Here is a 19,120-nt window from a genome sequence, read left to right as displayed (position 1 = left end):
TTCACCAACCTTTGGAAGGTGGCAGGTGCATTTTTCAGACCAAAGGGCATTACCACAAATTGATAATGCCCACCAGGGGTTGAAAATGCCGTCTTGGGCTTGGCATCCTCAGCTAACCTGATTTGCCAATACCCAGCTGTTAAGTCAAATGTACTTAAGTAGTTGGCAGAAGCCAATCTATCTATAAGTTCATCTGCCCTTGGTATTGGGTGGGCATCAGTCTTAGTGACTGCATTGAGACCCCTGTAGTCTACGCAAAACCTCATCTCTCTCTTACCATCTTGGGTGTGAGGCTTTGGCACTAGAACTACTGGACTAGCCCAGGGGCTATCTGAGGGTTCAATGACTCCCAACTCCAACATTTTCTGCACTTCAGTTTTTATGCAGTCTCTAACATGATCAGGCTGCCTGTAGATTTTACTCTTGACAGGTAGGCTGTCACCAGTGTCAACCTCATGGGTGCACCAATTGGTCTGACTGGGTGTCAGAGAGAACATACGTCTGAAAGACTGAAGAACCTGTTTACAGTCTTTCTGCTGATGTTCAGAGAGGCTGCCACAAAAGACAACACCATCTACTGACCCATCATCAGGATTCTGAGTGAGCAGGTCTGGGAGAGGGTCACTCTCTTCCTCCTGTCCCTCATCTATGGCCATGAGCAAGCTCATGTCCTTCCTGTCGACATATGCTTTGAGCCTGTTGACATGGAGTACCCTGTGGGGACTCCTGGGAGTTCCAAGGTCCACCAGGTAGGTGACCTCTCCCTTTTGCTCAAGAATTGTGTGGGGCCCAGACCATTTGTCTTTGAGTGCTGCTGGGGCCACTGGCTCCAACACCCACACCTTCTGTCCAGGCTGGTAAACAGTCAGGACAGCCTTTTGGTCATGCCAAGCTTTTTGAAGTTCTTGACTGGCCTTAAGGTTTTCAGATGCCTTCTCCATATACTCAGCCATCCTGGAGCGGAGACCAAGTACATAGTCCATTATGTTGGTTGCAGGCTTTTTGAGAGGTCTCTCCCATCCTTCCTTCACCAAACACAAGGGGCCTCTCACAGGATGCCCATACAAAAGTTTAAAAGGGCTGTAGCCAACCCCCTTTTGTGGGACCTCTCTGTAAGCAAACAGAAGGCAGGGCATCAGGACATCCCATCTACGCCTGAGGGTTTCAGGTAGTCCATGAATCATCCCTTTTAGGGTCCTGTTGAACCTTTCAACAAGCCCATTGCATTGTGGGTGATAGGGTGTAGTGAATTTGTAATTGACACCACACTCCTTCCACATAGCAGTTAAGTAGCTTGACATGAAGTTTGCACCTCTGTCAGAGACAACCTCCTTAGGGAAGCCCACTCTGGAGAACACTCCAACTAGGGCCCTTGCCACCACAGGTGCTGTGGTGGTCCTAAGTGGAATAGCTTCAGGATACCTGGTGGCATGATCCACTACCACCAGTATAAACTTGTGCCCTGATGCTGTCTGGGGTTCCATTGGACCAACAATGTCAATCCCCACTCTTTCAAAGGGCACCCCCACCACAGGCATTGGTATAAGGGGGGCCTTTGTTGTGCCACCTGACTTACCACTGGCTTGGCAAGTGACACAGGAGCGACAAAACTCCTTGGTATCCTCATTCATGTGAGGCCAGTGAAAGTGTGAGACAAGTCTGTCCCAAGTCTTTGTCTGGCCTAAGTGACCTGCTAAGGGAATCTCATGGGCCAAGGTAAGTAGGAAACCTCTCTGAGACAAGGGTACAACCAGCCTCCTGGCCATGCCAGGCTTGGGGTCTCTTGACTCAGTGTACAGGAGTCCATCTTCCCAGTATACCTTGTGGGTACCTGTGGCGTTCCCAGCAGCCTCAGCAGCAGCCTGCTGTCTGAGGGGTTCAAGAGAAGGGCAGTCTAACTGGTCCTTCCCCAGGTCTTCCCTTGAGGGTCCCCCTGAACCCAAGAATTCAACTTGATCAAGTTCAAACTCTCTAGGCTCAGTTTCCCTCAATTCCTGTAGGTCAGCCTCCTCTGAGACTTGATCCACAACCTGGGGCAAGGGGGAAGGCACAGCCTTAACCCTACTGCTCTTTTTCTTGGAAGGTGTCTGGTCCATTGTTCCAGGATCCAGCACCTGTTCAGTGGGGCATCTTCTGGCCTGTGACCTGGTCACAGCAAACACATGTGCTGGCAAGCCTAACATTTCCAGATGAGTCCTCTGCTCCACTTCTGACCATTGTGATGACTCCAAATCATTGCCCAACAAACAATCCACTGGGAGGTCTGAACTAACTACAACCTTCTTTTGGCCAGTTACCCCTCCCCAGGAGAAAGCTACAATTGCCATACTATGATTGGTAGTGACATTGCTTGCATTGGTCACCAGGAATTCTGTACCTGGCATGATCTGTCCAGGGTCCACAAAGCTAGGTGTCACCATTGTGACACTGGCACAAGTGTCCCTATAGGCCTGAGCCATTTTTCCATTAATAAAAGGTGTCTGTCTGTATTTGCCCAAAGTATTGGGACTTATGTCAGGGGACATATCCATATCCCCTGTACTGACAAGGACAGCCTGAGTGAGGGTGCCAACTAAGTTGTCACTCCCCTCAGAACCCAGGGTTAACCCTACTAAACCCTTGGGAGGTGCACTACCACTGCTGGCTGTACTAGGGGGCACAGGTGCCTTAGGGGCTGCAGTGGCAGGAGTCTGCCCTCCTCCTTTCTTGGTGCACTCACTAAACCAGTGAGTTTTACTTTTGCAGTATTGGCACCACCTTTTAGATTGGCCTTCTTTCTTCTTTTGGGGAGCCTGACCCCCACCCTCTTTGGGTTGTTGGGGACCTGTCGAAGACTTCTGGTCATTTTGTTCCCCTTTCGAATCCTTACCCTTCTGGTCTGCTTTCTTCTGACCACCTTGATTCTGGCCCTGGTTCTGTTTAACTCTTGTTCTAACCCATCTGTCTGCCTTCTTTCCCAATTCTTGGGGAGAGGTCAGATCTGAGTCAACAAGATGCTGATGCAACAACTGGTTCTGACAATTGTTTAAAATTTGCTCTCTCATCATCAAATTGTACAATCCTTTATAATCAGTAACCTTACTGCCCAGCAACCAGCCCTCAAAAGCCTTAGTGGCACAATCTACAAAGTCAGCCCAATCTTGAGACTGAGTTTTCTGGGTATCCCTGAACAGCACCCTGTACTGCTCAGTGGTTAGGCCAAACCCATCAACCAGTGCATTTTTCAAGACTTGGTAATCATTAGCATCCTCCACCCTTGTGGTGAGGAGCTTGTCTCTTCCTTTACCCTCAAAGGAGAGCCACAAGATAGCTGCCCACTGACTTGGGGGAACACCTTGCACAGTGCAGGCCCTCTCCAAAGCAGTAATCCATTTGTGGATGTCATCCCCTTGTTTAAAGGGGGGCACTATCTTACCAAGGTGTTTTGTATCAAAACTCCTTTCCCTATTGCTAGGTACAATGCTGCCACCAGTGGGGACTGTCCCACTCAATTGTTGCTCTCTAGCAAAGGCAAGCCTCTCTTTGGCCAGGGCAAGTTCTTCCCTTTCAATCCTCAGATTGGCTGCCTTTTCCTTAGCTTCATACATTCTCCTCTGGGGAGATGTCATTCCCCTTTGAGAGGAACGTTGAGAGCCATTGGTATGAAGGGATCTGATAGAGCCTCTTGATAGAGATCTATCTCGTCCATTCCCAATGTTAAGCTGACCTGAGAGTGGCCCCAAGGGTCCCCTAGTGCCCATCTCATGTCTGCTTAAGTTGGACCTGGTTAGTCTGCTGACTTCTACCTGTTCCTTTTCTGCCTCATCCCCTGATACCAAATCATCATCCTCATCATCAGCATCATCTGCTTCCTGAAGAGGATGGTCCTGGGCATCAAAGGGACCCTGTAATGAGGGCATGTTGCCATCTGAATTAGAAGGGTCTGGGTTACCAGCCCTCCTTGCATCATGAGTCTCTAAGAGACCAATCAGAAAGGCAGTTGTGGGGTTAGACCCCTGCTTAATCTTCCTAGAGGTACACACTTGTCGTAACTCATGGAAGCTAAGCGCAGTATATCTTGAAGGGATGACCTGTGGAGGGTCAACTGACACAAGGGGAACCTCAGTGTTTCCTCCTTTGTCCGACATACTGTTTCTAGTGTGGTGTAAGTGATGCACCTACCTACACTATGTGTTTACCTACTGATCCCTTGCTAAGAGTTGCAGCCAAGGTGTGCTAAGCCTTGAGGAGCTACAACAGCTGGTTCAGTAGAACTCAGAGTATTCTAAGCTTTGGTTATATGTACCTAACAGTACTTATGTGATCTTTCAACAAGATATTCTTAGGATACGTGTGGTAAAACAACAGCAAGCTCAAATCCCAACCGCTGCTCACCAATGTGAGAAGGTGGCCTGATATGCAGTGCTCACTATTCTAGTGAACACTATGTATCAGTCCAGCAACCCTTATTGATGATTGGTTGTAAGTCAACCTTATAGACCAGCTATCCTAGTAGCGTGGATACGAGCAGTCTAAGGCTAAAGACTCGAGAGGGCGCGTTAAGCCAGCTGTTTACCACACATATACCCCTTGAATACCAAGTGAAAGGACACCACACAAGTGTTATGAAAATAAACAGTTATTTATTTAAAGATCACAACAGCCCTGTACTCTTTATGAGGACAGGGTACTAAGCATAAACCAAAACTCTGAAAGTGGAATGCGAAATTCCTAGCAGGTAAGTACAGTACTAATAGCTTTTGGAATCGCTAGGACTTGACTAGGGAATCGTTAGATTATGTCTAGGAGGCCTAGGGGACTCGGGTGCAGTGTGTGCACTCTCACGCGAGATGCGGGACAAGAGTCTATGGTAGCTAGGAATTAGAAAGTTAGTGTTCTCGGGCGAACCCGACCTGGTAGGGAGAAAACGAAAGTAGATTCTGACCCTTGGATAGTGAGGCTATGCTGGGGCACCGAAATGCCGAAGTTACCTAGCCCAGGGGCTGCAGCTGCATAGGTCTGAAAAGACGTCGGGAATCCTCGTAGACGGACCAGGAGCCGGAAGAAAAGATGCTGGCCGGTGACCAGTGAAGAAAGTTCAGTCGGATCCAAGCCTGGATCTTGAAGATAGATGACACCTGAAAGCAGAGGGGACCAAGTTCGAGACTACTAGCCAGTAGTCAGTGGGCACCAGGAGGGCACCGGATGGTAGCCACCTCGACTAGGTGAGTGGGTGACGCTTGACTCGAAGATCTCATGGACCAGGAGGCGTTGTCGGCGACCAGGATGGAGGATCGAGCTGTCCCACGAAGATAGAAGCTGTCGGCGTCGCTGGACCCAGGATTGGGCAACAAAGCCTTGGCAAATTCAAGCCCACGCGGTGGACCTAAAATGGCGTCTGGAGTGGACCAGGAGGGTCCGGGGTGCCTCTCTTGAACAAGGAAGCAAGGGCCAGCCTGGAGCAACCAGACCAGCAGTCGTGAAGTCGTTGGGCGTCGTTCAGAGTGCCACAAGCCAGCCGGCTAGTAGCCAAACAACGCGGTGCACAGCAAACAGCAGAAGGGCCCCACGCAGATCGTGGAGATGCAGGGGGGCTGATCTTGGGTGCTGGAGCTGCGCAAGGTCGGGGCTTCTCGGACCCCAAAGCACTCACCAGTGGAGGACACGGTGGGCTTGCAGTAAAGATGTCGTGCAGTCTTGGCGATCGTCGGTCCCTTGAGGTCTCGTCGCACTCACGGTTCTCAGCTTGGCTGTAGAGGTGAGTAGAGGTCAGAGGTGCCAGGGAAGCCGGGTCTCGTCGAGCTGGGTCGTCGGATTCGTGATGAAGGACTTGCAGCAGACCGCAGTGTTCTTTAGGATGGTGCCTGCGGGTGCAGGGTGACTACTCCTTAGCCACAAGGGAGAATCTTGAAGAAGAAATCGTGAAGTCCTTTCGAAGAAAGTGGTATCTTGATTCCAAAGATGATCTAATTTGAACAGGGGGCCCGCTCCTATCTTTATACTAAAAAAGGGGGCTGACCCGGTGACTAGGTCCTGCCTATGGGTGGGACCAGGAGGGGGGTGGTTACACCCCTCTCCCCTGCCGGACTTCCCCAGGCCAGGGGCTGGTGTGCCCCTGGAACTGGTTCTGACTGGCCTATGCGTAGTGAGCACCGGGGTGCCACTCAGCAGTCACCTTCCTGAAAAGCCCTGCCTACCCAGGATACACAAAACCATGTCTGGGACGGTGCTAGCACCGCCCCGGACAGGAAACCCTTTGTCCAGGCCTCCCTCGCTGGAAGGACTCCCAGCAGCAGGAGGTCAGACTCGTGTCTGTGGTGGCAGCATCCATTTTGTGGAGCTGAGGCTTCAGTTAACTTTAACCGGGGTTCACAGTTACATACATGTCGTGTCCCTCTAGAAGGGTGGAATGCTAACCCCGTCGCCAGAATTGGCGAGGGGTTAGTATTCCAATTCGTATGACACCTTACTCGACATGTTTTGATAAAGCAATACCAAAGTTAGCATTTAACCGCGAGGATTATAATGCACTTAAGAGTATATGGTATGCGATATCATGGAACAGCTATTAGGACTTGGTTCCGCAAGCTGCAGACAGGCTCAGCTCATGCCAGAGCACCATCTCACATGATTCCAAGCACTCTGCCTTCAGGATTGTCAAGGCCTGCCATAGGAGTGACTGATAGGAATCTGTGTGTCCATTTTAGGGTTAGGTATAGGTATACTACACCTACAGCAAAGGGTGATTACACGACTTTGCCCCAGCTGTCATGCAGCCAGTTGTGTCAAATTTAGGAGGCCAGCCAGGGGTGGCATAATACATGCTGCAGCCCCTGGCAGCCCTGGGTACACCTATGCCCTGAGTTACAGGGTCTGATAAGGTGGCCCAGTACCAATTGGTAGATGCACCTAGGGTACATGAGGTAATTTAGAAAGAGAACAGCCAGGCTGTGGGTCTGATTGGCAGGCCCACAGCCAGAGAAAGTCGTAAACCAGTGAAACAAAAGCAAAAAATCTGGGTGATCATAGGATTGCAGACCCTACTCTCCTACAGTGCCTATATAGGTAACGCATGCGTCTCCTCTGGTGTGGATGCTACCTTAGCAAAACTAAATAACTTCACCTACTGGTGCGCAGGGGTACTGTTCAAATTTCTGGATCCGATCTGACACCTAGGGTCAATTGTTAGATGAGGAATTTGTGGCTAGATAGGCTTTACTCAATAAGGCGAAGCTAACAATAAGGCGAAGCTAAGTAACTTGTACTTCAAACTCCCAATGCACTCCCTAATGGATATTGGACAACAATGAGAGGAAATGAAGAAGCCACCTCTTCCAGAAGAATTCAATAAAAGCTGTTTGCAGCATGAATAGTATAATTAACAAAGAAGGGAGGTAGAGTACAACGTAGGATTCCTACTCCACGGGCACTGATAAATAAACAAGAAGAATCCTACTACCAGTGTGTAAAAAGGAAAAAGGGGGAACACTCAGTGTTGTGTAAAATACCCCTCACACACCAACAGGCCCCTTGGTGTCATGCTTCATCATCGGGGTCTTCGCACCCCGCTAAAGGGATGCGGCACGCTGCGACCTGCGACTACGCGGGAGCGTTGACAAATTAGACTATGTGTGGTGTGTGTTGAGTGTAAGTGAAAAGGGGATAGATGTGAGTGGGAGGTGTGGTGAAAAATTTAAAAAGTACCTGGCAAGTGGGTAAAATGAAAAGAACTTTATTTCGTACCCCTGGCTGGTGCTGTTAAAAGGTGTGCAAAAGAACGAGGTTTTTTGTCTTAATTAGGGACAGAACCTCTGGTGTGCGTCGACATGTTTCGGTACTGGTGTACCTTCTTCAGGACGGGGCACAACTTCCCAACCCTACTCACGTTTTTCTAAGAAAAATCGGGGTTATTTTAATTTTTCTAAAAAGTGATAACACTCATTAAAGACGGCTACAATGTGCCTACAGCGGTTCTCTGGATCATGTAATCACATGTCCTGAAAAAAAGAAAAAACCATTAGGTTTGGTTACCATATAGGAATGGCTCAGACAGGTGCAGTCACCTGGAGCCCCAAACAGTTAATTAAACCTGTAAAGGAAAAAGACATACAACACACACAACATATAAGACACATTTAGGGTTTTTTGTACTTATTTTCTTTGGACATACTCATGTTCTTTGCTGTCTATTGCCTCATGAGCAAATCCTGAGCATCAAGGTAGGTAGGTGGATCCACAATCTATGAGGATAGAGAAGTGGATTCAGTGTTGTAGCTTTTACTCACTGTTTAACTCCACCATACACCTGGACAGGCTGGACTTTGTTTGAAAAAATACTCAAGAAATCCGCCTATATTGGCCTCCTTCTACCACCCTGTGCTGCTCCGCCGTGAATGAAATGCGGATGAGCTAGGCGGTATATAAAGGAGGATTGGGTGTGTTTCCATTGGTTGATTAGCGGAAATGGCAAGCGACCATGTAAGGAAAAAATCCATGTTGCCGCCTCCTCTGTGCATGTGATCTAGCCACATGTAACATGTATCCCTCTGTCATTCGTTCATTGCCGGGTTTTGTGAATGTCCAAATATGGACCTTCCGCTCGTCAGCCACTCACCGGCTGTTGCTGTGACTCGCGCTGATAGAGAACCCTTCGATGCAGCTGCCGCTCGGCTGTCTCTCATGCGCACAAGTAGCTTCGCCGCGCCTTCTCAGCGCATGCGCGATACTGATTGTAGGCAGCGCATGCGCGATAGTGTTTTGTCGGCAGCACTGATCACTGGGGATGCCTGGTTTTCCAGTTTCCAAAATTTTATCATTAAGGATGCATCAGGGTGCCGATTGCCAGTCAGTTTTCTTCATAAAAGTGGGGCATTGGTTTAAGCATGGAATGTCCATGTCCCTTTCAATGTTTAGTTTTTTTGTTTAGTTTTTTTCAAGGATTCGGTGCACTATATTAGCTGTTTTGGGAGAGATGTCACTTAGATATATTCAATTTGGTGGCAACTTCTCCCTGATATCCATACAGTGGGTGGTACATCAATTGGCTCAATGATTAACGCTTTTTGGCCACTGATATGGGTTCACATGCTCACATTTACACCGGAGATTGTTGTTGATCCTGTTATATCTCGAGGGTGATCAGGTGATTTGGCTCCACGGTATATCATCATTTAGTCCTGTGATATGGGTTCCCAGGCGGAACACCCAACGTTGTTCCTTCTGGAACAGGCCTGCTTCTGAGGGTAGTCGTTCGATGATAGTCCAGCGTAGATCATTGATGCAATGCTGGTGTGACAGAAAATGTGATGCCATCTTGGTTGTCGTTTTCTTGCAGCGTATATTGCTTTTATGTTCCCCTATCCTTATTTTGACGGGGTCGGGTGGTCATGCCTACATATTCCAGTCCACATGGGCAAGTTATTATGTAGACCACGTTTTTTGTGTTGCAGTTGGAAAATTGGCGTTGTTCCCATGATGTGCCATTTCTGAAGGTAAGGGTTCTGCTTTTCTGGGTTTGGTGACAGCAACTGCAATCTCCACACGGGAAGTGACCCTGTATACCAGTCATATTTTGTCTTGCAGTCTGGTTTTCCCGTGGTCTAGTGTGTACCACGATGTCCTTTATGTTTTTGCCCCTCCGATGTGCATGCATCGGTTTCTCAAAATTCAGGTCTCCACAGTTCAATATACCCCAGTGCTTATTGATGACCTTTGATACCTGGTTCGATATGGAAGAGTAAGTTGTCACACAAATAGGCCTCTTGTTTGTTACTTTTTCTTGGGGGTTTTCTTCTATGAGTGCCTCCCTGTGATTGTTTTTTGCGCGTTTCATCGCTTTGTCGATGGTCCTAGTGGGGTACTGCCTTTGTATAAGTTTGGTTCTTAGGTCTTTTGCTTGTCGATTGAATTCGCTCAATTCTGTGCAGTTCCTCTGTAGTCTTAAAAATTGACCATACGGCAGATTTTCCCTTAGATGCCTGGGATGAAAACTGTCGTAACGTAACAGACAATTCCTGGAGGTGGGTTTAAAGTGGGTAGTGCTTTTTAGCCTTCCGTCCTCACTGTAAATATTCAGATCCAGAAAAACCATCGATGTATTTGAAATGGTGCTGGTGAATTTCAGGTACTCGTTCTGGTTGTTCAGCCAGGTCACAAAATTCGTGGCGCTATTGACGTCACCGTTCCATATGATGAAAATGTCATCTATGTACCGTTTCCAGGTGCCAATCTGGGAACGGTAAGGGTTGCTTTCATGTAGAATTTTGTGTTCCTCTAGGTGGTGGACGTATAGTCCTGCTAGGCTTGGAGCAAAAGTACTACCCATGCTCGTTCCGTGGGTTTGTAGGTATAGCGTCTTTGTACTTGAAGAAGTTGTCTTTCAGGGCCATGGTGATACACTCTAAGACCAGGTTTCTTGGTGTCTGATACTTCCATGTATGACTGAAGAGTACTTCTTCAATGATCTCTAGTGTCTCTTCATGGGGCAGGCTCGTGTATAAGCTCTCCACGTCGAGGCTTACTAAGAGCTGTGTGGTTGGATCATATATTTTATCTTCCAGGAGTTGTAGGACCGATTTGGTGTCCTTCAGGTACGTATTTGTTGCTTGTACCATTGGTCTGAGGAAAGCGTCAGAATTTTGACAAAGGCTCCAGAATAGACCCAATCCCAGAGACAATTGGTCTTCCTGGTGGATTGTCGATGTTCTTATGTATCTTGGGGATACAATAAAAGTATGGTATCTTAGGGGTGGGTTGTTGTAGGAAATCTGCTTCCTTCTTGCTAAGCCAGTCATGGGCTAGTCCTTCCTCCACCATACCACCGATCCGAGTTCGAAGTCTTTCTGTTGGGTCACTCTCCAACATTTTATAGTTCCGTTCATCAGACAAAAGACGTTGGCACTCTTTGTCATATGTCTCAAGGGTTTGTAACACTATTGCTCCCCCTTTGTCTGCTGGTTTAATGACGAGCTCACTGTTGGCCGTCAGTTCTCGAAGGGCTTTCTGTTCCTCTCCACTTGTATTGTAGAAGACGTTTCTCCCTTGTGTGTTCAGCTTGTTGACCTCTGTGACCACTGCCTTCTCAAAGGTTAGAATTTCTACGGGGATACTAGAGTCGGGAGGGGTGAAGGTTGATTTTAACCTCAGACCCGTGTCTGTCTTCTCTTCTGGCAAAGGTTTATCTTTAAAAAAGGCCTGCAGTTTCAGTTTTCTGAAGGAAGTCTTGTAGCTCCACATTGAGTTTGAAAACGTCCGGTTTCTGAGTGGGTACGTACCCCAAGCCTTTGTTTAGGATATTCTTCTGCGTCACTGTTAATGTGATGGGTGTGAGGTTCACCACTAAGTCCCTCTCTTGCTGGTTGATGGTTGATTGGGAAGTGATCCCGTCATGCTCCGAGTTGTTCGGGCATTGGGCTGTTCCTGGTCATCCCACGCTACATTGTTCCCTTTCCGGTTCTTCCCGCGTGTGTTCTGGCGTGCCCCTAAAAAAGGTTGTTGTTGCCCTCCATAGGGTTGTTGTTGTCCGTAATAACCATCACTGTATTCCTGGTTCCACATTGGTCCGAACTGGAAGGGGTTGAATTGTGGTGGACCCATAAATTGTTGGAAATGGTTTGGTGGTTGGTATCTCCGCCATCACCACACCTCCCACTCACATCTATCCCCTTTTCACTTACACTCAACACACACCACACATAGTCTAATTTGTCAATGCTCCCGCGTAGTCGCAGGTCGCAGCGTGCCGCATCCCTTTAGCGGGGTGCGAAGACCCCGATAATGAAGCATGACACCAAGGGGCCTGTTGGTGTGTGAGGGGTATTTTACACAACACTGAGTGTACCCCCTTTTTCCTTTTTACACACTGGTTGCAGCATGAATAGTCCCTGGATTCACATAGTGAGCATTATTCCACCATCTAGAGGTTTGGACCGGAATGTTCTTAATCCAGTCCCCCTCCGTACCCCCACCCCTTGTTATTGCCGTCCTATGATGTCCGTTCCTGGTTGCCACCTTTGGTCCCTGTAGATCTTTTGATGGTATTATGGTATACTATTGTGTCCCGTACATGATACACCCTTTCTGTAGCAGGTCTTCGTTTCACTTCCTCGGCCCACAGGCAGCTCCTGGACGGGCAAAACGTCTCCATTTCCAATGCTCTTGGATAACGACTGGCTAATGAAACTATCTCCGTTCCTGGGAAGTGTCACTCCAAATACCTTCACTCCGATCAACATCCAGTTTGTGACTTTTGCCTCTTGCCTGAGCATTGAAGACACCTGTGAGGCCTGCAAATCCTTTGGTCCAAAAAGACTGAGACTGACGTGTGAACAGGAAATGCAGTAAAAACAAGCGGTCGATGTCTTGGACATCTTTCGTCGTCAAGGAGAAGGAAGAAGCTTCAGCTGCGCAGTAGAAATCGCATTCCATGCATTATTCAGAGTCTCCATCTGAGGATGACTCAACCATTCTTCAACCAGCACAGAAACAGCGGACGGTGAATACTTTTAACCATGACTCTTAAGCGCAAACCATCGGTTTCCACTGAAATGCCTGCTCACAGGCCGCCACTGCAGAAAAGCCAAGGCGCGCACCAATAAAGACTCTGAAGCCACGCCCTCCAGCTCGGCTCCGATAGTTCAGCCTACAGCAATTGCCTCTACCTCATTTCCATCTGAGTCTGCAACACCCCGCTCTTCAGTCTTGGCACCGAAAGAAAGACTTAATAATTTCGGAACTGAATATTCTCTCTTTAAAAACAAAGCTTCCACCACCATAATGCTTTGTTTGAGACCATTCTTGAGCAATGTTGTGAAAAGCTCAACCCGAAACAGAAGACTGCGAATTCTCCCTAGAACTAAGAAAATAATACAACCACCAAAACAGACTTCTGAAAAGCAGTTCCTGTTAAACCTGTGATCAGGACGTCCTAGATGATACACAAACAGAGGATTCTTGGTATGATTGCGATATTGAGCCTCAAGCAGACCCTGACCCTGATTTTTATATCCCACTCTCCAATCACCACCTGGTGATGTACTTTTGAGGATGTAATAGCACGTGCAGTCACATTCCCCCAAGTAACTCTTTAAAAAGGCTCAATAGAGAAGGACTTTCTGTTTGAGACTGTCTAATGCTCAGAGGGGCACAATACTTTATTACTCAGTTATGACCCGTCCTTCGGACAAAATTTTAAAGCGAGGATAATTACTCCATACATACACAAAGTATAAAGCGGCACCATCAGATCCCAATTCTTTAAATAAAGGTCAACTAACCTTGGAGTCTTTTGTGGTGTTAAACACAAGGAAAAGAGCTAGCTCCCAAATAACTGGAGATGCACCACCTCCAGAAAGTCTGCTCTTACATGCCTCTGGTAAGAGTTGCGACACAAGCAGCTCATCATTGGTGTATAGCCAATAGCCAGGATTTCTTAGCAAGATATGACAGCGCTCATTTGGGACGAAATGGAGGGGCTTCTCCAACACCTTCCAGAGGAGCATAGAAAAAAGGGTCAGGAAATGGTAAACGAAGGTTAACTTATTAACAACAATTCTATTAAATGTGCACTAGATTCAGGCGACACCGCAGCTAGGGATATTAACACCATTATCCTAATACGCAGGTACGCATGGTTATGGGTATCTGGACTTAAGCCTGAAGCAGAGCAGGCCATACTAAATCTCCTGTTCGATAAAGAAAATCTTTATGGACTTCAAGTGGACACAGCCCATGTGAAAATGAAAAAGGACACTGAGGTAGCCAAATTAATGGGAGCTCTACATAGCATCACCTATAAGGTTCTTTTCATCGGCCAAATTATAAACAAAGTGCCATATCTCTGGGTCACAATACAAAAATCAGGTACGCACCTCTATACCAAGAACATTCTACAGAGCTGCTTTTAGAGGAAACCATTTTAGAAGCAGAGTAAACAATATCTGTTACTCGAATGCCATTAACAAGCAATAACTTACTTACCGTTCCCCCAGAACATAACGCCTGTAAGGGGTCATCTGCAACTATTTCTTAAGAATTGTAAATCAATTGCAACAGACCAATGGGTCTTGGACATTATCCAACATGGTTATTGTCTGGAGCTCATGACACCTCCAAATATCCCACCTCGCACGCAAATTATCTACACATCTTCAAGTCATGCAAGAAAAAAACTAGATCACAAAAAAGCGCAATAGAACCAGTCCCACAACAAGCTCGTTCTATTATTACAAAAAGGGCACTTCATGGCAGCTTAAGATATAAAGGATGCCGGTTTCTATATACCAATTCATCCTGCACAGAGGAAGGAAATACCTCAGATTTCTCTTTCAAGGGAAACACTATCCCTTCAAAGTCCTTCTCATTACGATAACCACAGCACCAAGAGTATTCACAAAATGTCTAGCAGTGGTAGCTGCACAAATGTGCAGACAAAATGTCTTCCCACATCTAGACTGGCTAATCAAAGCAAACAACTTCAAACTTTGCAACAAAACACTCAACAAACCATAAATTTACTAAATCTACTAGGGTTTACTATCCACCTTAAAGTCTCATCTACTACCAGCCGTTACTCTGTTGTACCTAGGGGCTATTCTCAACACAAACTTAGCGTTAGCATACCCAAACAGACAAAATACACAATAGAGTAGCATTAAGTTTGAGGAATGTGAGCTGTAGATCACATGCCTTGCATACTCCTGCCATCTAGTGTTGGGTCTGGATGTTAGCAGGTTGTTTTTTTCTCTCGAAGAAATGTATCCAGTCGTGAGGTAGGTGGTGACTCCTTTCGGTGATAGTGTGCATGGGCATCGACTCCATTGTTTTTTCCCGCCATCGGGTTCAAACGTGAATTGCGGCGCTCCAGTTAGACACTTATCTCAGGTTCCCCTCTGTGTGCAATCCACTACCCTCGACGGTAATATTTGATTGTGTTTCCCAATCTCTGTGTATCGTATCTATTCAGAAATCTTCGATCGTAAACTTTGTGGAAGCTCGTAGGGCCTGACCGCGTTGTAAGCTCGCAGTCGATGGAACGGACTCCATTTAAATTCTGTCCCGAGTGCTGTACAAAGTATCTGCGCACCAACTTACACGGAGTGCCACTTGCCTGTCCCCGGATGGGCTGAGCTTCCACTTCTCCAGTTATGTATATTTTATCCCCTGATGCCCCCCCGTATTTATACTGTTCCTGATATCCTGATTCGCACACTATCGCGGGACTGGCTGCGACTGTGCAGCACTTCTCTTTAGTTCTTTATTTGAAAATAAACCTTTTAAATCCTGATTCAAGCTGTTGTGTCCGCTCACAAACTATGTACTGTTATTTTATTATCCTGGGCTCCGAACTGTCACATCTATGCGTATTGCTTGCAATGTTTTGGTTTTGTCTAGCGGCCGGCCGTGATGGTTGTAGGCCCATACCTGTAATCACATGTGCTACAAATAAAGGTTCACAAAAAAAAAAAGAATGAAGAAAGACAGATCTTGCTACATCCATGGAAACTTTGCAGTCCCCCATCCAATCTGTGTTCTTTTTTTGCCTCTCCTTGTACAGTGGGAGTGGGCTCCAACATCATAACCCCAGACAACACCTCTACTTCATATAGAGGCAACAATCAATCACCCACTTCAAGAGGTTACTTTCAAGGAGGATTTAGAGGCAACAAACAGTAACTTGCCTCCTCTTCTCTCACCCTCCCGATCATTCGACATCTGTCGGGGGAAATCTCTCAATTTCTTCCCGTCTGGAATGCAGTAACTTCAGAAAGATGGGTTCTAGAAATTATCTAATCTGGTTATTGCCTGGAGTTTACAGACAATCCCCCAAACATTCCTCCTGTTCACACAAAGTCTCCAGAGCATCTACACCTCCTCAAATAAGAGGTTCACTCTTCTGCAAAAGGGAGCTATAGAGCCCATTCCATTACAATATCAAGGGCCCGGTGTGTACTCCCTATATTTTCTCATACCCAAAAAGGACCGCTCTCTCAGGCCTATACTGGACTTCGGAGAGCTAAATCTATGTTCAGTCTGATTGCTTTCACTTGGTGACACTTCAAGTGCTCCCACTCCTTCAGCAAGGCGACTTTGTCTACTCTAGACTTACAGGACACATACTTCCATATTCCAATACATCAAGCTTATCGCAAGTTTGTCAGATTTGCTGTAGCTGAACAACCTTACCAGTTCAAAGTGCTTCCATTCTGAGTCACTACTGCTCCCAGTCACCAAATGCCTGGCAGTAGTCGCAACTCCCCTACGAAACCAACATATTCATGTCTTCCCATACTTGGACGACTGGCTGATCAAAGCCAACTCTCACTACAGCACACTCTAACACTGTGATTACTGCACGATCTGTGGTGCACAGTAAAACTGTTAAAAGTCCCTTTTCCAACCCTACAACACGCAAACTTACTTGGGAGCCTGTCCCAATGCAGCTAGGATCCGCAATATTCTGGCTCTAATTTCAGTGTCAGCTCGATTAACAGTCATTACCAGCTCGGCTATTTATCAGGGATGTGGAATTCCCATAGGCAGACGCTCAGGACATATTGTTTGGGGTCAAGGGCAACAAGTTTGTTCGAGGAATATGAGCTGCAGATCTCACACTGAGCATTAGATCACCACCTGGTGTTGGGCTCATGATTGCATGGTGTTGTAGTCTTGAAAGAAGTCTTTGTAGTCATGAGATAGGTGACTCCTCCCTTGGACGAAAGTGTGCATGGGCATCAACTCCATCCTTAGATTGTTTTTGACCACCATTGGGTTTGGACGTAACTTTTCTGTTCCTGTTCGAAATCTACTTTCTAAGTAGTTCGCAAAAAAACGTAAACTCTTCTAAACAATTTACAACATCAATAACCATCGACTCGATCTCATCAGCTCGATTCCGGTCGTTGACGCGGGCCGTTGGGCCTATCCACGCTGTGAGGCCTACAGCTCATGGAAAGGACGCCGTTCAAGAAATGTCCCCAGTGTGGAGCAAAATTCCCGCACAGTGACCATCACAAGGTCTGTAACCTGTGCATATCACCAGAACACAACTAGTCCAGCTGTCCAGCCTGAGCATCCTTTCGATCCAAGAAGACCATTCTGGATCGGAGGGCCCGTCGACACATCATGCAGAGATCAGCTCCGACCGGTGGACATCTTTGAGGGTCCAGATGTCCCAGAAGAAGATTCCGAAGATCTAGATTGTATCTGGGGCAGACAACTCCGATAACTCATACCTTCGGGTCAACGCGTGAGTACTACTGCCCCAACACCCAAATCAAAGGCAAAGGTCAACACTCCGCCTCCGGGGCCCAGTCGCGACTGAAAGACTACTTCAGAAGCCCCGCCTTTGAGCACGGCGTCAAAGAAAACTCAAAAGCCTTCCGGTAGCTCGGGACCGAGCAAACCGCATGTGCCTATACCGCCAGCTCCCTTGGCACCGAAACTGAAAAGTCCCAGTTCCGAAATCCACTCTGAAACTGTCCACTCTGAAAGACAAAACGGCTCTGAATATAATCAATTATTAAAGGCAGGGGAGACCCAATAAACCCTTGTAGGCTTGGGCAATGAATATTTGAAGACACAATGTGCTACAAGGGACTAATTTCTGGAAACAATAAATCCTAGTTATGAGGCATACATATGTAACAGACTCAAGTGTATCAACAGAATATCACGTTAAATCATTAAATAGAATCAATCAAAGGAAGGAAAAACGCACGGAGATAGTGAGTTAGATTTCTGAAACGGTTTTTATATTTAGTGATGAAGCAACAAATTTACATCATGGGAGATGGATATATAGAAATGAATTAAAGCAAGAGAACTGAGAACAGAGGTATGTATAGATGATAATGACACTTCAGTTCACAGCTAAAACATCAACTCCTGATAGGTATAACAAACAACCAAAAATAATTAATAACCAATGGTCGTAGGTTGGTGACAGTGCAACGTTTTTGGAGATGGCGGTGTCGACGTTTCGGTCTAATATGCAGTCATGAAGACCATCATCAGGACAGAGCATTTCATTGCGGAAAAACTCCCTAAATTAGAATAAATTAAAATTACTAAGGGTTGATGTTTTAGCTGTGAACTGAAGTGTCCTCATCTATACCTCCTGTTCTCAGTTCTCTTGCTTTAATTCATTTCTATATATCCATCTCCCATGATGTAAATTTGTTGCTTCATCACTAAATATAAAAACTGTTTCAGAAATATAACTCACTATCTCCGTGTGTTTTTCCTTCCTTTGATTGATTCTATTTAATTTAACGTGATATTCTGTTGATACACTTAAGTCTGTTACATATGTACGACTCATAACTAGGATTTATCCTTTCTGAATATAATAAAGCCTGCTTCCGACGCTTCCAAGCCGACGAAACCAGTTTAGATTCCAAAGCCAAGATCTTCGGAGCTAAGACCTACGCCAAAGGCCACAACTCCTAAGGCTAAAGACAAAGAAAAGCCACAACCACGCTCGGAACTGAAAAAATCTGCACCGAAAGCGGTTCCTGAAGAAGAGGTGCTTTTTCAACCTATCTATATTGACCCAAGGACAGGACCTGTATCTACTGTGCCAGACAGAGAGAGGAAGTTTGATACAGCACCTCCACCTCCAGTGCCTGTAAAGAAGGACTCTGCCACATCACCTATGTACCCTTCTTCTCCTATTCCTCCCTCTTTTCCACCTCCTCTTCCTTCACCGCTTCAAAATTCTCCTAATTTTTCACCACAACATACACCTCCTAATGATGTTGATGATGATATGGGAGGAGGGGACGACCCAAATGACCCTTTTAACTACCCAACAGATCAACCTGACTGGGAGTACCCAATCCCACAGGATGTACCAGATATCCCTGACCCACATACATACCCATCCAAACCATCTCCTCCGGAAGATATTGGGTTTAAACACTTACTCAATAGAGCTGCCATCCATCATGGGGTCACAATGCACTCAGATGAGGCAGAAGACTTTTTATTAGACACTTTAAACAATCCCAAAAGTCAGTTCAGATATTACCTATGATCAAAGGGGTCATTAAGCATGCACCGGAAGTGTTAAAAGATCCTGTACGTGCTAGGATCCTAAACCCCAGAATAGAAAAGAAATATAGGCCTGCTCCTGTGGATCCTG

General features: G+C 46.5%; 1 protein-coding gene across 1 annotated transcript in view; it reads left to right on the top strand.

The window, feature by feature from the left end:
- Positions 1-19,120, top strand: part of DND1 (DND microRNA-mediated repression inhibitor 1) — a 161,700-nt gene that overhangs the window by 115,664 nt on the left and 26,916 nt on the right. The gene's annotated exons all lie outside the window — the stretch shown is intronic.

Source organism: Lissotriton vulgaris, chromosome 7 (genome assembly GCF_964263255.1).
Source record: "Lissotriton vulgaris chromosome 7, aLisVul1.2, whole genome shotgun sequence".
NCBI lineage: Eukaryota > Metazoa > Chordata > Amphibia > Caudata > Salamandridae > Lissotriton > Lissotriton vulgaris.
The sequence above is the reverse complement of the archived record's forward strand: the minus strand, read 5'-3'. Positions and strand labels throughout refer to the sequence as shown.